Source organism: Chrysemys picta, chromosome 1 (assembly GCF_011386835.1).
Source record: "Chrysemys picta bellii isolate R12L10 chromosome 1, ASM1138683v2, whole genome shotgun sequence".
NCBI lineage: Eukaryota > Metazoa > Chordata > Testudines > Emydidae > Chrysemys > Chrysemys picta.
The window spans coordinates 128,969,993-128,994,572 of NC_088791.1; the positions used below are offsets into that span (position 1 = coordinate 128,969,993).

Genomic DNA, 24,580 nt, shown 5'->3' on the forward strand with positions numbered 1-24,580 from the left:
GAGACATGCAAACCAATCAGTAGCATTACTCTCAGCTTAACTTGATCAGCTGGCAGGGTTCTGTAAGCATTGCCTTAGAAATTAGTCTGAAGGAGGGTTCGCAAGGTATTGCCTTTATGGATTTTTTTGTGGGGAGGGTGTTCCACACCTCTGGGTCAGCATTCAAATAACAAATGACAATCCGAACAAAATGGACCTGATCTGCACAGGTATGAGAGCCCGGAGGAGGCTGGCTGGGATTTAGAATCTCACGTTACGCTTTCTTACTGCCAGGGTAACAGATTTTCTCAGCAAGCAGAAAATTCAGAAATAACATCACTATCAGATTGATTTCACAAATCATATCCAGACCAAGAAGGGGATTCTGAGCATGTGAAATTTCAGAACATGGGGCTGAGCAAAATAGGAGCCAACTGTCTCCTTCCATTGCCCAAGCTCTCCATATCCTTCCGTACTCATCCTGCTTTATTCCCTCTCCATTCACTTGCCTTCATCGGCACCACTGTCCTTCCAGCCAGGGAGCCCAGGATGAGATTTCCCCCTGATCTTCTCATTAATGGGGCACAAGGAGATTTGGTTTGACTAACTTGGGTCATTTTCTCCTCGGGAATTGAGTGTGCTGTTTACAGACACTGTCATTCCACGAAGCTAGAGACTAGGGGTGAAATCCTAGCAAACACTGATGACTTCACATCAGGGTTAAGATTTTACCCTATAACAATGATACTCACTATTTGACATACACTGTACCTTTCCTCCCAAATCTTTTTAAATGATGCATATACAGCACCACTGAAATGCACCCAGCTCTGGGGTGAAGCATAACTACAGTCTAACAGCCACGCTATCTATCAGTTTAGGACCAGATGAGAAGAGGAACATGTCCTCCATTGGAAAGCCCTAGCTTAGGTAAGCAGAATGTAATTACCCATCCTGGAATTTGGCCAGGACATTAACCCAGGACACACCTTTATTTTTATTAAACTTCCCGTGAAATCTTTAGTTACCACATGTGGTCAGATGAACCTTGATAATAGGTCTCACCCAAATGACAAAGGACTTGTCCACATGGGATGTTATTGTGCAGGAAGCCAACGTGTGTAACTACAGCACACCAGTAACCAGGGCCGGCTTTAGGAAGTGCGAGGCCCAATTCGAACATTTTCGGCAGGGCCCTGGCAGGGATGACTAACAAAACAAAACAAAAACCTGTAAAAAAAACCCTTTCATTTCTTCCATGTATTATTTACTTTCCATAACTATATAAATAATAAAATTATCTCTTATGTACATTGCGTCATATATGCTGTTGATCGGTTATTAATGAGCTCCCTTTCACGTGTGGGTCCCCGCCACTCCCTGCGTGTGCTAGGATGACCAGATGTCCCAATTTTGGGGTCTTTTTCTTACATAGGATCCTATTACCCCCCACCCCCTGTCCCGATTTTTCACACTTGCTGTCTGGTCACTCTAGTGGTGTGCATATGTGTGAGTCCCAGCTGCTCCTGCCCCCCTCATTGAAGCAGGTGTGCAGGGTTACTGCCCTGGGATCTGCAGGGCACCACTGGACATGTGGCTGGTTGGAGGTAGGGCAGGGGCTGACTGGAGGTAGGGTCTGGCTGCAGGCAGGGTAAGGGGTGCGGGGCTGGCTGTAGACAGGGGTGTCTGGGGTGGGCTGGCTGGCTTCAGGTAGGTCTGCAGGGGGGTGTGGCAGGGGTTGGCAGGCTGGAGACAGAGGAGTGCGGGGCTGGCTGGCTTCAGGCAGGGGGTTGTGGCAGGGGTTGGCTGGAGACAGGGCAGGGGGTGCGGAGCTGGCTGCAGGCAGGGCAGGGGGTGCAGGGCTGGTGCGGGCAGGGAAGGGGGTGCAGGGCTGGTGCGGGCAGAGTGTGTGTGGGGCTGGCTGGCTTCGGGCAGGGCCGCAGGGGGGTGCGGCAGGGGTTGGCTGGAGACAAGGCAGAGGGTGCTGCAGGAGTTGGCTGTGGGCAGGGGGTGCGGCAGGGCTGGCTGTGGGCAGGGGGTGCAGGGCTGGCTGCAGGCTGGGCAGGGAGGGTGGGGCTGGCTGCGGGCAGGGCAGGGGGTGCGGGGCTGGTGCGGGCAGGGAGCGCAGGGCTGGAGGCAGGGCAGGGGGTGCGGGGCTGGTGTGGGCAGGGGGTGCAGCAGAGGCAGCTGGAGTCCCAGCCCTTTAAATAGCCCCCGAGCCCCCCGCTATCCCAGGGCTCTGGGGACCATTTAAAGGGCCCAGGGCTCCCCTGCTTCTACCGCCCCGGCCCTTTAAATAGCCACGGGAGCCCTGGGGAAGCGGCGGGGCTCCGGGGGCTATTTAAAGGGCCAGGGCTGTAGAGGCAGCGGGAGCCCCGGACTTTTTAAATAGCCCCCAGAGCCCCGCAGCCCTACCCCAGGGCCCTTTAAATTGCCCCCTGGGGAAGCCGGGCCACCCCGGTACGGCACACCGGCTCTTGCAGGTACGCCGTACCGGGGCTTTGGCGCGGGGCCCGATTCAGGGTAATAGGTTGAATTGGCCTAAAGCCGGCCTTGCCAGTAACTTCCCATGTGGACGCTGCTACAGTGCACTTAAAGTTCAGTAGTGCACTTTGACTTACTACACTGGTGTACTGTAGATTCACATCCTGGCTTGCGGCACAGTAACATCCAGTGTAGACAAGCCTGGAAACAGCAGCACAGTGTCTCTAACACTGTTCATTGGCTCAGTGAAAAGTGCCACCAAACAGATCAACAAGCCCACTAACTAGTGTCTTTTGCAGATTTTCCTTGCATGACTCCAATCCAAGCATTCATCCACCCCAACACCGCTTAGCTTCCGACAGAATCACAGCACAGGAAGGCATGCCTCTAGGCAAATAATCACACCAGAGCCTCCCACCTGAAAATGCTGAGAACTAGCCTCACACCGCGCCCCCAGCTAGTTTGGGTGAAATTTCTTTTAATCTACAGTTCCCTGAATTAATGAACCTAGCAGTGACGGATGAGGGCACATAGGCATGATAATTCATACCCACATCACATCCACAAAGAGCTGGATCAAAGCAACATGCTGTGCTGAGATACTTGTGCCCATCTGCCACTCTACCTGTGACAGGAGACACAGACACTCAATGCGACAAAGTGAAGGGACCAGGCACAAACTCAGTAACCAGGATACCAAGGCTATGGATAATGTAAGACAGCGAGTGTGCTAACAGTGCGGGACTGATACTCCCTAGCAACCTTTGCTGCTGATTCACAATCCACTTATGTAGGCTACCTTTATTTTATTATCATTGTAATTGTGGGGTTTGTTGGCAAGGATAGGGGAAGCTATTCTGATTAAAAATAGTTTGGAGGACAGCTGGTGGCAGAGTCACAACGAAAGAAAGAAGATCTGGTTTGAGCTACATTTTCAAAGAATACGTTTCAAGCATGTAATTGAGTGCAATCAAGTGCATGGATACATAGTATTGTTTCCCTATGTGAAGTCTAATACTCTGATCATGTCAGCTACTCTCCACAGGCAAAACCTGAGACAGGGTGTGAGGCCCTGGTTAAATCAGTGGGGTCCCACACACATGCAGGTGCAGAGCAGCTTGCAGGTCTGCTGGGAAAGGTCCAGATTTTAAAAAAGTGTTTAGGCACCTAACTCCCCAGCCCTAAGTGCTCAGGGAGACTGAATATCCAGGATTGTATATGTCCATCTGTGTGCCTTACCCTAAGTGGACATTTGCACATGAAAATTATGTCATCAGGTTATCAAAATAATAAGTTAGGGCCAAAAGTTTTTAGTACACAAATGCACACTCATCCCTGCCCCTTCGTGCATTAATGTATGTGCTTCTCTTTCCAGCGGTGCTCTCACTTGCACCACGCAAGCAGCTTCTAATGGGGTTTTTTGTTTTTGTTTTGCCATCTACATTCAAACAAATCTCCAAGGCCAAAAAGGGAAATTGGTAGCAGGCAAAAGAACCAACAATTGTACTAAGTTCACGCCTGAGCTGGCGAGCGGAACTCCCTAAATTGTAACACTCATTTTCTCTATACCCCACTCTTAGTGCCTAACTTTATATTATCACCAGGGCTGCCAGGAGCGAGTTCAGGCCCCGGTGAAAAAAATGTTTTGGGCCCCCCAGGAAGGGCGGACTGGCTAAACAGGGCCGACGAGGGGCGGAAAGCTGGGGAAGCCGGGACCCGGGCCCCCTTCCAGACCGCCAGGCCCCGGTAAGGCGACGAGAGAGGGGGAAGCCGGACCCCCTTCCAGACTGCCGGGCCCCGGTAATTTGTACCGGCTTCCTCCCCCCACCTCTCGTCAGCCCTGATTATCACAGGACCCTGGCTATCCAGCTTCACCCCGACTCTCTAAGGTCCAAATCACCCTGCTGTCTAAGCATGAGCCCAAAGTCCCTTTTAACTAAAGGTCAGTCTTGTCTCCCCACCTTCATCTCCAATTCGGACCATATATCGCTCCCCTACTTATTCATGCCCTCATTCTTCTTAAAATTTTGGATGTCTCCAAAACTCTTTGGAAACATGCCTTGCGCTGTGTCGTTTGCCTGAAAACAGTTTAAAAAAAGAAATCCATTTGCCTATGTAGCCTATTAGAAGAAGAAAACTGCCCTGTCCCTTTGATCTCATATTTTTCAGTACATATGCTGAAAACATCTGAAATTGTTAGGATTTAGATAGGCTGATCTTTGCAGATTTACCTGGACTTTGAGATATAATTTGATTTTGGATCTCACTTGCCTTCTCTTTGAATAAGTTCTTTGTTATCAGCATAAGAGTTTTTAGTGGATCAAACCTAGTATTTTTGTTGTGGTTAGTGTGTAATTTCTGTGGGCCAGATGCTCAGTTGATGTAAATCAATAAGCCAGGCCAATTTACACCAGCCAATGAGCTGGCCCTGTATTTTGATGCCAATTTTAATGTGTTCTTTTTCCCCCCACATTCAATATAGAATCTCTCTCCATGGATTCTGGGGAATTCTGTGATTATCTTTCAACTTTGACTCTGATTCAAAAGAAGGAACCTTCAGCAGCTCAGTGGTTCATGCCAGGGCACTGGTTTAGCAGTGATTCAGAGTGAAGAGTGACACCTACTGACACCCTGATTTTCCAGGACCAGTTCCATCAGGGTTAGGAGTTACACTTCCAAAGGACACCGAAAGATGAAGAAAGAGTGTTTGCCTTTTTAACAAAGGCTTTAAATCACTAGAAGTGCAGTTTCCCCCTTTGCAATAGGCAAAACCCTGGGGGAAAAAGGGCATGAGTTTTTCATGTCTTATTTTTTTTCTCAGTTTTAAGCAGAAAAGTGAACAAGGAGAGAAAAATGTGTTTAAAATGGAGAAATATACCTTTAAAAGGAAGGTAACAGGCAAACTCGCCTTGTTCTTCCACTTCTGGCTTAGAGATAAAATGTTAAATGTCATTTCCTGTATCAGTGGTTAACCACTGGATGCTGGATCAGAGATTTACCAGAAGTGCAGTACTCAAAAGAGGACCTGCTGCTTTCAATAACCCTTTCTTGCACCCTGTGGGAACCATTTAACCTTTGCAAAATAAAATAAATAAAATTAAAAGTCTGGATTTGGATAGGGAAGTGAGTCACAGGATTTGTGCCAAATGCTCACACCTTTTACAGGAAGCCGCAAGGATAATTCCTCCCCTGGTCCCTTTTTGTTACAATGCAGGGAGGGAAGTGGGGTAGAATAGTAAATAACTATATAGGTTATTTGTTAGCCCTCTGCTTTATCGACACTTGGAAATCAGACAGTGGGAGTCAGGGCTGTTTCTTTTGTATCCGTTTCCCTGAATTAAAAGCTATGATATTTAGAAAACAGAGTGACACTGGAATCCAGAAACCAGACTTATATTCCCTATCAGCCTTTACTTCTGATTTATTTTCCACTGAGGAGCCAGAGCAATTCATCTCTCCAGGCTGTATCAGTTTTATTATTATTGTTATTGTCATTGTCACTTTTGTGGGGAAGGAAGTGAGGGAGGTTTCCTGTGATCAAAAATCATTTGGGGGACAGCAGAGTTATGAGCAGACAAAGAAGAGCCAACCAGGGCTACATTTTCAAAGAATGCATTATAAATTTGTATTTGGGTATAATTGTTTGTGCAACTGCCTTCCCAGCTAGAGAGAGTTGTTTTCCTAATTACGTAATATTTGTATAGCACTCAGAACATAAAAAGTGCTATTATTCCAGTAGACATGCTTCAAGATCTGAAAACAATGGCCAAATAGTTGGGACTAGAGTACAGAGATAACAGTTGCTTTTAAGCTTTATTGGTATATTTAATACCCAGGACAGTGAGGATCCAATAATACTGGCCATAGCCAGCTACATTGTGCGGGCAGCTGATGCCCAGGCTGCCCCATACACAGCTTTGAATTGCAATAACTCCCGTCTCCTCAGCCCTCACCTCTCTGCATCCCCTTCAGTACCATATACAAAAAGACCCCGATTTTCAAAAGCATTTAGGCACCTAACTCCCATCGATTTCAGTGGGAGGCTCTGGGCCAAAGAGCTCTGACAATGCAGCTCATGCTTAGAATGTAAATGTTCTGGGGCCGGGCCGGTCTTTGCCTAGCACAAATGGGGCCGGGGCCCTGATCCCTGACTGTCGCCTCTAGGCACTACTACAATACGAGTAAATAGTCATAGTCTCAGACTTTAAATGAAGTGCCTCTTTCGTGCCCAGCCGACAGACAACCCCCCACCATCTCTGACAATTATCATTATTATTTTATATTGTTGTAGCGCCCAGGAGCCCCATCACGAACCCGGATCACAGTGTGCTCGGTGCTGTACAAACACAGAACAAAAACACAATGTCTGCCAAAGAGCTTGTGCACCTCTGATGTGACATGAAACACCGCCTGGCTTTGCAGCCATAAGTGTCATGCACAACTTGACCTGCAGTGCCAGCTTCCTCCAGCTCCTACCTCCCTATCACACACACAGTGAGACCACTGGAATTAAGATCCAAAACTTCCTAGGCAAACAAGAACAGGCAGTGGTACACAGGCAGCACATCTCTTGTTGCTCTCCAGTAGCGCCCGCAGCATCACTGACAGGCTCCAGGGGCAGATCCCTCCAGCTCTGCTCAGCATGAAGAACTGCTCTGCCTTCGAGAACAGGTGGTAGAAAAAAAGGATGGATCCAAAAGGATTCCCTCAAAAAGCCAATGAGCCCCCTGACTGCAAAACTCACACAGGAAACCTCCAAGACACTCATCCTTTCCCAGGAATCCTGCTTGGAAAAATCAAGAGGCCTCACTACTTTCTCCTCCACAAAGGAGCCCTGCAAAGCCATTCATGCCAGCTGTGCTTGCCCTGGCCAGAATTTCCTGAATCCACCCCCATCTCCCCTAGCTTGCCAAGCAATGCAAATATTTGAGAGGCCACCTCGCTTCCCCAGCATCTGATGTAAAAATCCACATCAAATCTGAGCAGTAAAGGCTGTGACTCAGAGCCACTCTGCAGCCAGAAGTTCTGTCACCCAGCTCAAGCTTTTATACTGCCAGAGGTCACAGGAACACACCCTGGCTCACCTCTCCCACTGATCAAAATAGTGGAACCCCTCCGAATAGCTCTTCATTTGCTGCCCTGGACTCGCTTTCCTTTTTTAAAAGTGCACACTAAGGAGCTGCTTCCCGGTCAGACGGGGGACTGACGGATAAAAGGCTGACATGGTACAACCTCTCCGGAGACGAGAACGACCTTCCTTCTGGCTGACTGATAGAACTTGTAACGCAGCCAGGTTCTCTAGTGTCACCTCGCAGTTAGTGCAAGAATGAATGGGAGTCAGGAAACCTGAATCATACTCCTGACTCAACCCACCTCTCTTTCCTCCTGTTACCCAATTCCTGTCACCACCGGCATGGGACCCAGCAAGATGGAGGTATACCGCTGGGGCCCAGGACGCAGAGGCGGTATCAATGTGTCACAGCAGGGTGGAGTGTCTGGAGATAAAGTGGGTGAGTGGACCATGAAGTAGCTAGCCTGCTTGAGGTGTTATGGCAGGGCTGGCAAAGTGGGAGTTCGATAGTTTTTTCTCCCGGGAAAAATGCAGTCTCTGGGAGAGACATGGGTCTCCTGCTAAGTTGAACAAGCACACCACTCTTCATTACAAAACACCTCAGAAGAGCACAGTTGCCTTTAGTACTCTGAGAGTTAAACTTTTGGCTGTATTGCAAACCCCAAGCATTCAAAAGTCATGAGTCAGCTCCCCTTTCCCCGAAATCATACATTTGACTTAAAACCAGGAGATAATTTGGGGGGGGCGGAGAATCAATACATTTGGGTTCTTTTGATTTGCCTTCTGATTTCCAAGCCCTTTGGGATGTATGTGAGTCATACACATGGAAAAACACATTTTCAAGGTGTTTTTCCATGCAGACATTAGAATTGAAAATTACTTGCTTTTTTTTTTTTTTTTTTTTAAGGAAAGCTGAGAGTCTCACATATTCACATGACTCTAGGAGCTGGAGCTTTAAGAAAAAAACAATATATATCACAAGAGCTGGCAACATTGCTTTAGCTGCTCATTTAACAGGGTATGAAATGGTGATGATACTGATTCCCCCATCCCATAGTTTCTAATATTTGAAAAGCACTATCAGATCCTTGGCAGAGTGAGAATACAATGAGTCAAAGAGTTTCTATTGATACGTGGATCTTTAATAGGTCCTGTCAGGACATAGTCAGCTAATCTTGGGTTAAGGAGTAGCCTCCCACATAACTGTAGTGTAGTGCAAAATAGAATCACTTGTGATTTTTTCACAATTAGGTCTTGTTTGTGCCTCAGAAATGCATCAGTCTTGAAATTGATTTAAATGGGTGCCACTCCCTGTGTGGATGCAATGAAATTGATTTAAAACTGGCTTATATTGTTTTAGCCAGTAACTAACCCAATTTCCCTTCCATAGCCCTTCACATAGATCTTTCCATACCTTTCATCACTTCTTCAGCAAGGGATCACAACGTTTCTTGCAGTAATGGGAGGCCAACTTACAAAGAACTACCAGAGAACCTACAAAGGAGGGCCAGATGACTGCCCAGGAATCCTTTGGTACTCCAGGTGAAGCATTTGTTTTTAAATGGGGGGTGCAGGAACCTACATTTTGTCTCAGTGGTGCTGCTTTTAAGTAGAGACACAGGAGTCAACATAATGAGAGCAGGGAAAGTCAGCTAACATCTAGGGTCAGCCCTACAGACGTATCTTCATACTAATGTCAGCCTGTGCTGCCCTGCGCGGAACTAAAAAAAAACCTTTGCTTCACATTTGACACCAGAAATGGTAAACAGCCTTGAGTACCTTCCCTGATTTTTAAACTGGCTCAGCTTGTAAACCTTAGGAGTGTGCTTCTTGGCCTGCCAAGGTGTAAATGTGGGCTGCAGTATAGGACAAAGGCCCAAAAGAAGGGATGTACATTAGCCATGCAGGAATCTTAAAATGCTCTGCAATTCATTCCTTTAGTGGAAATTATTCTCTCTTTAACTTCAGTTTCATAATTATTTCTGAGGTAAACAATTTTCAGCAATAAAAGGAGACACCAAACCTATGTGGATCACTGTTAACTTTGGGACTAAACGGAGTGACATCCCTCAGAATGAGGAGCAACTGTGAGGTCAGCTCAACAGGGATATTAAGAACATTTGAACTTTCTGGTATTTGGCAGAGCCATGGTTATTCCTTGAAAAAAAATGTTATACCCTCAATTGAAATGGTTCTGCATATAGAACATTGCTGTCACTAAAGCAAGAGAGCTAAGAAAGCAAAGTGCCCACAAAGTAGACAGACCTTTAGAGGCCTAATTTCTCAGAAGCCCCAAGCCCACACCTCTCCGGTAGCACTTCATATAAAAGGTTGGTCCCAGTGTTTTTAACCAAAATTTCCCCTCCTTCACTGTTGTTCAGCATGCTATGTACTAGTTTGCAGTAGCCTTTCAGCATACAATTGACTCACTGTAGTTCTCCACCCCAGCACTAGTTGCATTCCTGTGGCTCTTTGCATCTATTGTATCAGTGGCATATAAAGCACTCTGGAGTCTAGGGGGAAGAAAAGGTGCTATGCAAAATGTTAGCTAACTTATTTTGTATGAAAGCCACATTGTGTTAGCGTATTGGGATGTACAGCAGAGAAGCAGCCCCCTCCTTGGTGATTTCCTCAGGATTGTCAGCCCTAAGTGCTCAAATATCATGAGATTTAAAATTCTTATGATTTGCCTTCTGTGATTTGAGTCTTTGGAAATCCCATTTTCAAGCTTTTGTCTACAAGCTTGAGGACTAGAAACTTATGTTTTTTTAATAAAAATGGAGAGTTCCCTATAATCAAATGACTCCAGCAGCTGTAGTTTTCAGGGTCAAAAACCCCACCATCTATTATGTGAATCAGCAATATTGCTTCCTGGTCTCTAGCCCCTAGTCTGATTTTTCACACTTGCTATCTGATCCCTACTCTAGTGACTCTGAGCGCTGCAGGGTTGCACCCTTTAATAGGAACACAGTCCCAGCATGCCTTTCTCAGTCCGGCCCTTTAAATTTGGTGAGGCCAAATAGCTATATACCTATAGTGGCCATTTTGCAACTGTCTGCTCCTTGCTGTGTTTCCCTGTCTTTGAGTAGGTATGTACTTGTTATGTTTTCCTTCCCTTACTCCAATGAATATGATATAGTCTCACAAGCAGCTTGTTTCTTCTAAGGTTATGTTGCTCATTTCCCCCACCAATCTGAAACCATAAACCTCTGCCAGTGACCCACAATCATTTCTACAGCACTCAGCCTGGGTGTCCCAATAGGGGATTCTGACTTGAGCCTGTGTCTGGGGATTGGGGTAGGGGAATGAGAAACAGCCTGTTTCTACTCCAATTCCCCAGCAGTAACAGTCCAGGGGGATAGATGGGGATGTGCAGCCAATTGTCTACAAAGAAAATGTTTTTTGCCACTTTCCAGGCGATATCAGTGAGCTGTCTGAGCTAAAGGAAAGCAATGCAGGTCCTTTGCTTCGCCCCCCAAGTGTCTAACCATGTGACACAGGGAAAGGCTATTCAAAGCCACTTCTGCAGATGCCCATGGAGTCTGCCAAGAAGCAGATGCCTTGGATGGTAAATTAGCTTCCACAGTCTGGCGTTTGGGGCTGCACGATTGTCATCCAAAAATGAGGAGCTAGCGGGGGAGGCACTGGCAGTGAGCTCCTAGCTGGCTAGCGCCTGGCCAGCATCAGCCATGTCATTAAGAAACATTATGACATTACAGCATTAACCCATCTGGTGCCTAGGAGTCAAGACTTCCCAGCATTGTGCAGAAGAAAGAGAGAAAAGCATAAAGATTTAGTTGAGTAAAAGGGACCCCAAATAAAAACTACAGCTGTTGCCCTTTGAACTTTTCAGCAGGAATGCTTCCTGGAGAAACACAACTGGTAAACATGTTGAAACATGACTGATCCTTAGTGGTCTAAAAACCTAACTTCCTACATCACCATTTTAAACAAAAATATTAATAAAATCTGTATTTTTTTCTAAATATGCATACACATTCCCAGCCTGTCTATGCCTACAAACAGCTTCCATCTGCTGACATCCATGCATCCCAAACACCTCTGTTCATAATGTACGCCTACCAATGCCCATTCGGGGCTTTCTATCTGCCAATGCAAATCTCTTTTCTATCTCATGCTGTAGATTTAACTGCCAGATGCATTGTTACATTGAGGATCCCAAATCACAAATGATTTGCCCAGTAAGTAGCACACGCATGTTACCTGCCTTTTTAAAGTAGAGTCTACTTGTCTGTTTTCACCATTTAGAAACCAATCTTATCACATGTTATAAGTAAAAGGCGCTTCCTAGGTGCAAAATATTATTAATTATTATAGACAAACAAGTGGCAAATCAACCCTCTAAAAACAAGTGTGTTAGAGACACGGGCAGAAGTTTGTGGAGGAGGGTTGTGTTGTGGGTGGGGGTTGTTTGTTTGTTTGTTTTGTCACTCTAAACATAGGCACCAACTCCATGTGTGTTCCAGGGCTGGAGCACCCAAGGGAAAAAAAAGTAGTGGGTGCTTAGCACCCACCAGCAGCCAGAGCCTCCCGTCCACCAGCAGCCGTGCCAATCAACTCCTCCCCCCCCCCATTGCCTCCCGCCCACTGCAGTCAGCTGTTCTGCAGCGTGCAGGAGGTGCTGGGGGGCGGGGATGGAACTGAGCGTGAAGGTGCAGGGCTGGGGACTTGGGGGAAGGGGCAGAGCGGGGGGTTGAGCACTCCTGGGACCCAGAGGAAGCCTGCACCTATGACTCTAAGAACATAAGAATGGTCCATCTAGCCCACTATTCTATCTTCGGACAATGGCCAGTGCTAGATGCTTTAGAAAGAATGAACAGAACAGAGCAATGATCAAGTGACCCGTTCCCTGTTATCCATTCGCAGCTTCTGGCAGTGAGAGGCTATGGGACACCCAGAGTATGGGGTTGCATCCCTGACCATCTTGGCTAATAGCCATTGATGAACCTATCTTCCATGAACTTATCTAATTTTTTTTTAACCCAGCTATACTTTTGGTCTTCACAACATCCCCTGGCAATGAGTTCCACAGGTTGACTGTGCACTGTGTGAAGAAGTACTTCTTTGTTTGTTTTAAACCAGCTGCCTACTGATTTCATTGGGTGACCTCTGGTTCTTATGTTATGGGAAGGAGTAAATAACACTTTCTTATTCACTTTTCTCACATTCAAGATTTTATAGATCTCTATCATATCCACCCTTCATCGTCTCTTTTCTAAGATGAACAGTCCCAGTCTTTTAAATCTAACCTCAGATTAAAGCTGTTCCACATCCTGCAAACCATTAGAAGCTGCTTGCTTGCGTGCGTGGTGACAGCACTGCTGGAAAGAGAAGCTCTGTTACCCTTCTCTGTACCTTTTTCAGTTCTAATATATCTTTTTTTGAGTTGGGGTGACCAGAACTACATGCAGTAGTCAAAGTGTGGGTGTACCTTGGATTTATGTAGTGGCATTATGATATTTTCTATCTTATTAGCCATCTCTTTCCTAATATCCGTTACCTTTTTTGACTGCCAATGCACATTAGGCAGGTGTTTTCAGAGAACTATCCACAACCACTCCGGGATCTCTTTCTTGAGCAGTAACAGCTAAGTTTGACCCCATCATTTTGTATGTATAGTTGGGTTTGTTTTCCAGTACTTTGCACTTATCAACATTGAATTTCACCTGCCATTTTGCTGTCCAGTAACCCAGTTTTGTGGAATCCTTTTGTAACTCTTCACAGTCAGTTTTGGATTTAACTATCTTGAGTGATTTTGTATCATCTGCAAACTTGGCCACCTCACTGTTTACCCCTTTTTCCAGATCACTTATTAATAGGTTGAACATCACAGGTTCCAGTACAATTCTTTGGGGATCCTGCTATTTACCTTTCTCCACTGTGAAAACTGACCATTTATTCCTACCCTTGCTTCCTATTTTTCAACCAGTTACGGATTGATGAAAGGACCTTCCCTTGATCCTATGACAGCTTACTTTGCTTAAGAGCCTTTGCTGTGGTACCTTGTCAAAGGCTTTTTGAAAGTCCAAATACATTGTAGCAACATCCTTGTCCACATGCTTGTTGACCCCCTCAAAGAATTCTAATAGATTGATGAAGCATGATTTCCCTTTTAAAAAAAAAAAGTGTTGACTCTTCCCCAACACATTGTGTTCATCCATGTGTCTGATAATTCTGTCCTTCACTATAGTTTCAACCAATTTGCCTGGTACTGAAGTTAGGCTTGCTGGCCTGTAATTGCCAGGATCACCTCTGGAATGTTTTTTAAAAATTAGAGTTACATTAGCTATTCTCTGTCATCTGGTACAGAGGCTGATTTAAGTGATACGTTACATATCACAGTTAGCAGTTCTGCAATTTCATATTTGAGTTCGTCCACCAGAACTCTCAGATGAATACCATCTGGTCCTAGTGATTTATTACTCGTTAATTTATCAATTTGTTCTAAAACCTCCTCTATTGATACCTCAGATGGGGCCAGTTCCTAAGATTTGTCACCTAAAAAGAATGGCTTAGGTGTGGGAATCTTCCTCACATGCCTTTCAGTGAAGACCAATACAAAGAATTCATTTAGCTTCTTCACAACAGCCTTGTCTTCCTTGAGTGCTCCTTTAGCACCTCGATCATCCAGTGGCCCCACCGATCGTTTGGCAGGCTTTCTGTTTCTGATGTACATAATTTTTATTTTATTTTTTGCCATTAGTTCTTGTGTATTTTGCCAGTTCTTCAAATTCTTTTTTGTCCTGCCTAATTATGCTTTTACACTTGACTTGCCAGAGCTTGTACTTCTTTCTATTTTCCTCAGTAGGATTTGACTTCCAATTTTTAAAGGATGTCTGTTGGAATCCAATTGCCTCTTTTACTCTGTTTAGCCATGCTGGCTGCTGCTGCTTCTTTTTTTGTTTGTTTTGGGGTTTTTTGTCTTCTTACTGTGGTGTCTTGTTTTGTTTTTGTTTTTGAGGTATACATTTTGTTTGAGCCTCTGCATTTAGCATGCTCAGAGAGACTCATTCATGCCCAAGTTTCACTCACTAGTGAAGATTTTATGACCAGATTATGAACCCCAGAATTTAGAGACTTATAACGGAAACAGAAACTGACTTATCTATACGCAGTGCTAACATGGCTCTATAGTATAATTGGCTTTTTAAACTGTCTAGTGAAATGCAGCCACCTAACGATGAAGACCGGTGTGCAGCTCAACATTGATTCAGCATTGTCTGCAGAAATGCTGCTTTCTTTATGCTTTTGAAAGATCTTACACCACGATTCTATATACAAAGTGCAAAACATCTACTGTTGACCTCGGTGGCTTATTTTAGGTAAGCAGAACAACCAAGGACAGAGAACAGAAGTAGTCTCCGTGAGATAGCACAGTACGTGACTGCTGTCTACAGGCTGTAGCAAGTGTGTCACGGATCTGCAGCAGGAAGGGGAAACATGTCTCCTTTTAACGGTGCAGTACAAGAAAGAAACCACAAATAAGGTGACTATTTTCAAAAGAAAAAAAAACTGGGACAATTTCATGGTGACACTATTTTAGGTTCAAACGTCAGCATATGAAAGACAGAAGTATAGTTGTTGTTTTTTCACGTGTTCTGGTGTCACTACTGCTAGCTTCTAATTCAGCAGTGACACATGCATGTTTCCCAAAGTGGATGACTTTTTTCCAGTAACTGGATGTCCTGAGCAAGCAGTGAAGTGTCATTCGCATGCACTCTGAGCAAAAGGGCAGCTTGGATAGCAACTACTGTCATTTGAATTTTCTCTTCACTCCACGCACTGTTCGTCACGTTGAACTCTTGTTCCCCTGGACTGCTTGTTCCTGGCACACACACACACAGCGTGCAAATTCTAGTGTAGCAAGTCATCCTGAACAAACATTTATAGTTATTAAAAAAATCCAAATGCTTTGGCTGATTGAATGAAAAACTGGGACATTTCAAGAGTCCCAAAATGATGTCCAAGAAACTTCTATGAAAAACTGGGACATAGAAAGTGATTACAACAAACATAATGTGCAGAGACAATTTTGATTAGGCTTTACAGAGAAGCTTAAGGAGTTAGGTGCCCAAATCCCATTGGACTTCTTCTCCACTTTAGTACACCAGTTTTATACTGGTCTAGCAGAGTGGAGAAACAAAATCTTCTATTTTTAAGGATTTTTAAGTACAGAAATCGTAGGGCCCGACTGACCAATCTCTGCCCTGGGGATCCCATTGACTTTGGGCTAGTGTGCATGCCTGTTAGAGTAGAATTTAACCTCAAGGTTTGGGAAGTCAGGCTTTAAAACAAAAATCAATGACAACACAACAAAACACACAGTCAAGAGCCAAAGTCAGAGTCAAGGGTAGGGTGGAGGAGCAGGGACGAGGAGGAAGGCAGAAGCAGGAACTGGGAACCGGTGGGGGATCTGGGAGGAGGAGGAGAGGTACAGGCTCAGAGGTGAAGCTCAGAAGTCAGGCAAGAAAGTAAGCAAGGTCCATAGTAGCAGACAGCCAGGGATTCCTCTAGATGCTCAGACAACTTCCTGTTCCGATGCCTCTTTCTGGTTTAAGTAGAGCTTTCCAGCCAACCAGTGGGGCTGGACACTTCCTCCAATCAGGAGCTTTGTGGGTGGGGCCCTTTGCAAGTGAGAGCTTTGCTGACCCTCTTCTCCAGTCATTCAGGTGAGCTGTTGGATGGCAGCCATGGTCTGAGTTCTGCCTGTGGACTCACAGGAGGGAGCCTGCAGATACTGCTGCTGTCAGTGCCAGGAAAGCACACGCAGTCTTCATGCCTTAAGCTATTGCTGCCACCTACAATGCCACCCACCCTGCAGCAGATACCTCCACATCCCCACCCTGTTGCCAAATGAAAGGCTGTCAGCTGGGCTAGGGAGCAGAAGCCTCAGAACCACAACACCCGTTGCTCCTCCTTCTACACCCAGAATCGTCAGGCCTGGTGTGACTTAGCTCAGGTCTTATGTAAAAGGACACCTTATATTAAGAGCCTGTTATATGAGGATTTCCTGCTTTTGAGGGCAAAGGGATGCCCATGCCCATCTCCTCTTCCCTGAGCTTTGGATTTCTGCTTGCAAAAATAAGCCCACATCACTCTGTCCCTGTAGGTGAACAAGACATTGTGGTTCCTGAGTGGGTGGAAAGTCTCCTTAAGGACAAGTAGGGTGACCAGATGTCCCGATTTTATACGGACAGTCTCGATATTTGGGGCTTTGTCTTATATAGGCGCCTATTACCCCCTACCCCTGTCCTGATTTTTCATACTTGCTATCTGGTCACCCTAAGGACAAGTGAAAGGAGGGTGGGTAGGAAGCAAAGGAGAAATAGCGGATGCTAATGGAATGTCCGAGTGGTTTGGCATTCCGATGACTACATACAGGATTATGGAAAAGCAAACCGCTCCATAGCAACATGGCTTCTCTCTGTTAAAAATGTGCACCTTATTTCCAGTCTCCATTTGTCTAGCTTCAACTTCCAGCCTTTGGATCGGTTCTCTGCTAGACTGAAGAGCCTGTTCTTACATATTTATTTTCCATGTAGACAGTAATCAAGTCACCCCTTAACCTTCTGTTTGTTAATAGACTGAGCTCCTCGAGTCTATATCACTTGAAGGCATTTTTTCTAATTCTTTAATCATGCTTGGGGCCAGGGCCGGCTCTAGCGTTTTTGCTGCCCCAAGCAGGGAGGAAAAAAAAAAAAAGCCACGATCGCGTTCGGCGGCAATTTGGCGGCAGCTCTAGCGCCGCTTCGTTCTATGGTGGCAATTCGGAGGGAGGTCCTTTGCTCCCAGAGGGAGTGACGGCCCCGCTGCCGAATTGCCGCCGAACTGCCGGACGTGCCACCCCCCCCTTCATTGGCCACCCCAGGCACCTGCTTGCTATGCTGGTACCAGGAGCCGGCCCTGCTTGGGGCTCTTTTCTGAACCCTCTCCCGTTTATCACTCCTCGAATTGTGGAGAACCAGAACAGTATTCCAGAAGTGGTTGCACCAGTGCCAAATACAGAGGCAAAATAACCATTCTACTCCTATGCACGATTCCCCTGTTTATGCAGCCAAGGATTGAATTAACCCTTTTGGCCGCAGTATCATACTGGGAGCTCATGTTCAGCTGATTATCCACCATAACTCCCAAATCTTTTTCATAATCACTGCTTCCCGGGATAGTCCTACCTCCTGTAATTATGGCCTACATTCTTTGTTCCTAGATGTAGACATTTCCATTTGGCCATATTAAAACATATATTGTTTGCTTGCCACCTGGTTTACCAAGTGATCCAGATCGGTCTGTATGAAGTGACCTGTCTTCATTATTTAACACTCCCCCCATTTTTGTGTCATCTGCAAAAGTGGTGATTTTATGTTTTCTTCCACGTTATTGATAAAAAATGTTAAATAGTGTAGGGCCAAGAACTGATCCCTGCAGAACCCCCCAAGAAACAAACCCATTCAATTATGATTTCCCTCTTTACAATTACATTTTGAGACCTATCCATTAGCCAGTTTTAATCCATTTAAAGTGTGCCTGTCTAGGTTTTTTAAAATAAAAATGTCATGTGGTATCAAGCCAAATGCCTTATAGAAGTCTAAGTATATTACATCAATACTGTTACTTTATCAACCAAACTTGTAATCTCATTAAAAAAAAATAGTTAGTTTGACAGGATCTATTTTTTCATAAACCTGTGTTGATTGACATTAATGATATTACCCTCCTTTAATTCTTTATTAATCAAGTCCCTTGTCAGCCTCTCCATTTTCCTAGTCAGGATTGATGTCAGAGTGATAGGCTTATATTTACCCACATCATCCATTTATCCTTTTAAAATATTGCATATTACCTTTCTTCTAGTCCTTTGGAACTTCCCCAGTGCTTCAAGATTTATTGAAAATCAACACTGATGGTCTAGCAACCTTCTCAGACAGCTCTTCACAAACTCTTGGATGCTAATTTTAAAATGTCTAACTTTAGTAGCTGCAGTTTAACAGCCTTCTGAGATATTAGTGGAATCAAGAGAATGTTGTCAAATGATATGACAAAATAATCTGTTTTTTTGCCAAATGCAGAACAAAATATTTATTGAAAACTTCTGCCTTTTGGCATTATTGATAATTCTACCCTTTCTAGCTAATAACATTTCAGAGGATTGCAGCTACTGCACCTGTGTCACGTGTCAGCCCCCCAGCTCACAAGTTAACATGAGTATGAAGGTTACCTGCTTCCCCTCCTCTTCTGTCATATTGCCAAGTAATAACAATGGTATGGGAGTGGGGGGTGAATGGCTTGAGAGTAATGTCTGGAATTTGGGGTGGGAAGGAGGAATGTAACTTTCGGGAAACTTGTGAATCTATGTTGAAAAGAGGTTGCTGGCGTGGCATAAAGGTGGCAGAGCGAGAGATTATTTTCTGGGCATGGCTTGTAATTGTCTAATAACTCTTTGAAACACAGCTGCTGGCATAAGCATGATAACTGCCAGGACTGTGTCTTGAGAAGAAAATTACATATCTGCTGGCCCTCCAGGGCCCAGCCACATCCTGGAACTCGGCTCATCTGGTGCATCAGTCAGCTTCAAGCTTCCTTGGTGAATCAGAAGAAAATCCAGTGGCTGTCTGCCACACAATTAAATGGTGCATTTTTTCAGTATGAGTGAGCAGAGCTTTCCTTTTCTGAACAGGTCCTCAAAGGGGGCAAACCCAAGGTCTGCTGAAAGCTGATGAGATTGCTCATGCAAATGTGGCGCCATCTGGTGCTGAGAGTTTGCCAAAGCAGCACCTCAAGGAATCCTTGCTAAAGCTCCCAGGTACCACAATGAAGTTCCAGTCTCTTTTCCAACGTTTAGCTGAAAAGCAAGAGGCTTTTTGGAATCAAAGTTACAAAGTGAAGTTATAACTAGACACCCTTGGAAAAATAATCAGAGTAGAAAAGGGATGGGATGCTTTGTGCACTGCCTGTGAGTTCTGGATCTATAGCAACTTGAGCCCCCTGGTGATCTCAGAAATCTCCCTCCACCCCACCTCACCCCAATTCTAGCTCAGAGCTGACTGGCACACGTTGCAGATTTGTTCCCACCCTCAACCCACAAATTATTAGGTTTCCCTGTGCAAATGGTGAATTATCATTTGGGATACATTCCTAACTTTGTCGAGGGTAAAATATGTCACTATCCTCAAGCATGATCAAGTTATTGGCCCTGAATCAAACTTGTGGCAATATCATTTTTCTACTGTAAAGATAACAGACTATTTGCCCATCTGTAGCATCCATCTCTATTCTGCCTCAGTGCAGCTTAGCCACTTATCACTATATTTTTTTATCTAAGTCACACTTGAGTAATTTGCATAGTTAAGTCTGTTTCAGTTGACGCAAAGTTGTGTAATGTTTTAGACATAGGGCAACATTTTCAAAAGTGCCTGAGTGCCTTAGCAACCCATATCCTATTGCTGTCAATAAGAATTAGACTCCAAAACACCTAAGTCCCATCTGAAAATTGGTGCTAGGCTCCTCAGTAACATAGGTGTTTTTGAAAATATCACCCAGAACCTAAAAGAATTAGAAATGTGCAGCCAAGCTGGCCTGTCAGCTCTGCAAGGCTTGGCTGGCACAATAACAGGGTGGGAGAAGTGTAAGGCGTGTTCCCGTACTGTAGGAGGGGAGGCTGGTGTGATTCTACCCTCTGAAGGAATATTGGGCTGATGCCCCAGCAGGTTTGTAAGGAGGTGCTGCTGGAGGAGCTGTGTTTCAGATGAGATGTAGAAGCAAAGGTCCAGAGTGTTTTATGGGCCTTAAAGTGCTCGTATTTTTGTCTACATACGTTCTCCCTGCATTTTTAATGGCTCTGGGATTCTTCTCTACATCCTGTTGCATTGTTTTGCTGTGTGCTGTTAAATAGCTGCTACCTTCCACCACTCCAGAAGCAGCTGTCTTTCAGGAGAGGGAGAATGGATCATGCTCTATAGAGACCTCTGTGTTCCTTGCCCTCTTGCTGTGTGGTAAAGAAGGGGAGTAAGATTAGGGGAAAAGCTACAGTGGGACTGTGAAAAGGGAAAAGGCAGCTGGGCAAGTGCCATGGGGTGGTGTCCTATGAGTCTCTCTTACCTCAGATACAGACGACACTCACTCCAGGCCACCTTCACCACCACGGTGCTTTATTATAGTGTTCTATCAGGCTACTGTCTGGAGGACTATTTACATACAGACAAGTCCCAGTCAGCTCCCTCTTACTTTGCGGGGGGGGGGGAGGGGGAGAGTAGTACTAGCAGCAGCCAGCTCTGCTTTCCTTCCAACTCCACACCCCCTTCCTTTCCAGGGCTTGCCTCCTCTCTATTTATCTGCTCCCAGCTGCTGGGTTTGCGTCTCTCTCTCTAATTAGCCCTTCAGCTGTGGCCCTACTTGTCAATTGATCCTCTGCTTAGGTCCCAATTAACCCATGTTGATGGGGATGTGAGTGACAGGGAAAAGAGGGAGGCAGGTGTGTAGACAAGGGGAGGAGTCACAGTTAATGGTGGATGTTCCCCTCCCAAAAATGATGGAGGAATCTCAGTAAAATGGAAAGTGGCATGAACTGCATGTTCTTTGATTCCTTCCCCTACTCCACCCCCCTCACACACTCTGACAACATGGTATACAGTCATGGGCTGGAAGCGTGACTGGATGCCATGGCTATGGTAGGGAGAAGAAAACACACTGCTTCCTATGGTCTCCTGGGGGTTTGCGGGGTTGGGATCCTGGACACTTACAAATCCCTGACTTTTGCTTCTAATCTAGTCTGATTTTTATACTGTAGTATCTGAGCGCCTTCCAGTAGTGCATTAAGCCACACGATTTCAGATCTTTCACATATTAGTTGTTCTCTCATCCTCTCCCGAGAGGGAGAAATATGTGCAGTGGAGTGTCTTGTTTGTGTTCTGTTTGTTTGTTCTATAAATATACCAGTTGCTGTGTGTTTATACTAGAGAAGGCAAGGTTGAAGAAACACACCTTATACTTGGAGTAGAAAGTGGTGAGGTTTGTGATGGTCCTTAGTTCCTGGGGAATTTCATTCCGCAGTCTCATACTGGCCCCTGAAGGAAGTGCTGTCTCCTGCACAGATGAGCTTCACCCTTATTGCTGAGAGTTCCGTTGTGCCAGAAGAGCATAGTTGTCAACCCCAGTATTTGTCCCAGAGCTTTAGATGACCTTTAGATACCCTGGGCCCAGGCCACAGAGTGCTTTGAAGATAAGGACTGAGACCTTGAACGTGACTGGATATTGTATGGGAAGCCAGCGTAGGGAGCTGAGCACAGGTTTGATATGTTCCAGAAGTGTTCCCTCTAATTTTTCCCATGCATGTGCAGAATTAATTTTATGTGCACCAATATGGAGGTGATGTGTGATATTATGTGGACCAATATCACAAAATTCATGTGGCGGGGGTATGGCTGAGGGGTTTGGAATGTGGGAGGGGGCTCAGGGCTGGGTCAGAGGGTTGGGGTGTGTGGGGGGAGTTAGGACTCCCACTAGGGGCTGCAGGCTCTGGAGTGGGGCTGGGGATGAGGGGCTCAGTGCTGGGGTAGAGGGTTGGGGTGTGGGGAAGTGAGGGCTCCAGCTGGGGGTGCGGGCTCTGGAGTGGAGCTGGGGATGAGGGGCTAGAGGTGCAGGCTCCCCTGGGGCTACAGTGGGGAGAGAGGACTCCCCCCAGCTCTCTCTCCCTGCAGCATCGCCTGGACTGTGGGGGAGAAGTGCCTCTCCCCACCATGGCAGCTCTGGGGCTGTAGGATAGGCACCTCTCCCTCGGCCACAGTAGGTCTGGGCTGGGTTGGGGCCAGGGGAGGGGTGCCTCTCCCCCAGCCATGGCAGGGCTGGGGCTGGGGGAGAGGCATCTCTCACCACCGCAGCCCTGAGCGCCTGTGCAGCACTTAATAGGCTGCTGCGCGGCTGCACAGCTTAGAGGGAATTTAGCAACACAGGCTACTGGGTACCTGAGGAGATGCACTGGAGTGTTCTGTACTAGTTGGCATTTCTTAAGCGTCAAGACTTCATACCCAGGTATACTGTATTGTTTTAATCCAGCCAAGAGGTGACAGACATGCATAACTGAGGCCAAGGCTTTGTCATTCAGGAAGAGTTTCTTAGCCAACTGGAGATAGTGGAAAGCATTACTCACAGATGCTGCTATGTGAGAGCTCAGTATCAGCCAGGAATCCAAGAGTATTCCTAGACTATGGACTGAATTGACCAATTGTGGTGTGTATCTTCAACCAACAGCAACTGCACCCTGCCCACAAGCTCTGCAAAATACTTTCCTCTGACCACCAGCATCACCTCTGTCTTGCTTGGGTTCAGCTTCATCTAAAAGCTGATCTCATCCAAGCACTGTACCATCCTGGTAGCAGTGGTGCAGTCCTATGTGATGAAGGATACGTAGAGCTGTATATCATCTGCATATAGCTGGCACTTGCATCAGTGCTGTCTGATCATTTGACCTAGTGGCTTCATGTAGATCAGGGGTCTCAAACATGTGGGCCGCATGCAGCCCGCGAAGTTATTTCCTGTGGCCCACCATAGGCGCCAACTCCACCGGCAGCCAAGCTCCTCTTCCCCTCCCGAGTGCACCACGTCCCCATTCCTCCGCCTAACTCCCAGCACTTCCCACCACCAAACAGCTGTTTAGCAGCACTTAGGATTTTCCAGGAGGGAAGGGGGAGGAGCAGAGACGCGGCTCACTCAGGGGAGGAGGCGGAGAAGAGGCAGGGCCAGAGCGGGGATTTGGGGAAGGGGTTGGAATAGGGGCAGGGAAGGGGCAGAGTTGGAGCGGGGACTTTGGAGAAGGGGTTGGAATGGGGGCGGGGCAGGGTTGGGGCCTCATGGACTAGACGAGCAGTCTGAGGTATGAAGTTCAGCATGTATGATTCTTTGCTGTGAGTAGTTGGGAAGAATGTTTGTTAAAAGTGGCAACGTATTTTGTATGAATAGTTACTTTAAAATGTTCCTGCCATTACAGCTATGTTGATAGACTGTTAGTGTATATCATCATCAGTGTTACGGACCACATAAGGAATAGTTACAGGTGTTTATATTTTATTAAAACCCCTCTTCACATTACAGTTTTTAAAAAGTTAATACATTAACTTTTAATAGCATACTACATTATATTAATTATTATTATTATTATATCATCATTTTTTTCATTTTTGACTATACTTTTGTATCGTTGTATGAAAAGGTTTCAGTGATGCAGCCCTCGGGCCAATGTACTAGTCCTCATGTGGCCCTTGTAGTGATTTGAGTTTGAGATCTCTGATGTAGATATTGAAAAGGACTGGAGAGAGAATTGATCCTTGTGGAACCCCACAAGAAAGGGGTCTAGGTGCAATTTCCCATCTTGACTTGTTGGAAGCAACCTTCCAAGAAGGAGTCAAACCATTTTAGTGCATTACCCTGGATCCCTGCCACCTCTCTCAGGTGAGAGGGCAGAATCTCATGGTCAACAGTGTCAAATGCTATAGAAAGGTCCAGCAGGATGAGAATGTCCTCTAGTCATTGACAGGAGATCATCCATCAATGCTACGAAAGGGTTTTTGTTCCATGTCCTGGCCTGAATCCAGACTGCTGGCTTCCAGGCTATTCCACAACAGAAATGATGCATCAGCATTAGTTCGTCTCCAAGTGCAGGAGAGGAACATACAAGCCATAATTTGTGTACCAATTGGCTAAGTTTATAGAGAGCTTTGGGGTGCTTCCAGGTGAAAGATGCTCTGTACAGTAAATATAAGTTGCTATTCAGGGGTGTGCTTCTGAACCTGGGGTAGGGGATGAGCAAATAATCCTGTATATGGAAGATAATTGTACATCTTCTCACTCATTGCCCTCAGTGACTTCATTTAGCTGCTCATTCAAACTGGCAGCAAAAGACATAGAAAAAGCAGTAGGCTCCCCATAGTACAGTATGAGGGTGATCTCTGGCTTCAGAAACCACATTCCTTGTTCTGTTGTGTGCCTAAGGAATTGCAGCATTCCTTAGAACTGTGTGTCTCTGGACTGTGAGAA

General features: G+C 45.8%; 1 protein-coding gene across 1 annotated transcript in view; it reads left to right on the top strand.

Moving 5' to 3' along the window:
• Positions 1–10,555: 10,555 nt before the first annotated feature.
• BCL2L14 (BCL2 like 14) overlaps positions 10,556–24,580 on the top strand; it is a 60,209-nt gene continuing 46,184 nt past the window's right edge. Inside the window, exon 1 of the mRNA XM_065584110.1 lies at positions 10,556–10,623. The gene's annotated coding sequence lies outside the window, so the exon portion shown is untranslated. The remainder of the gene's footprint in view (positions 10,624–24,580) is intronic.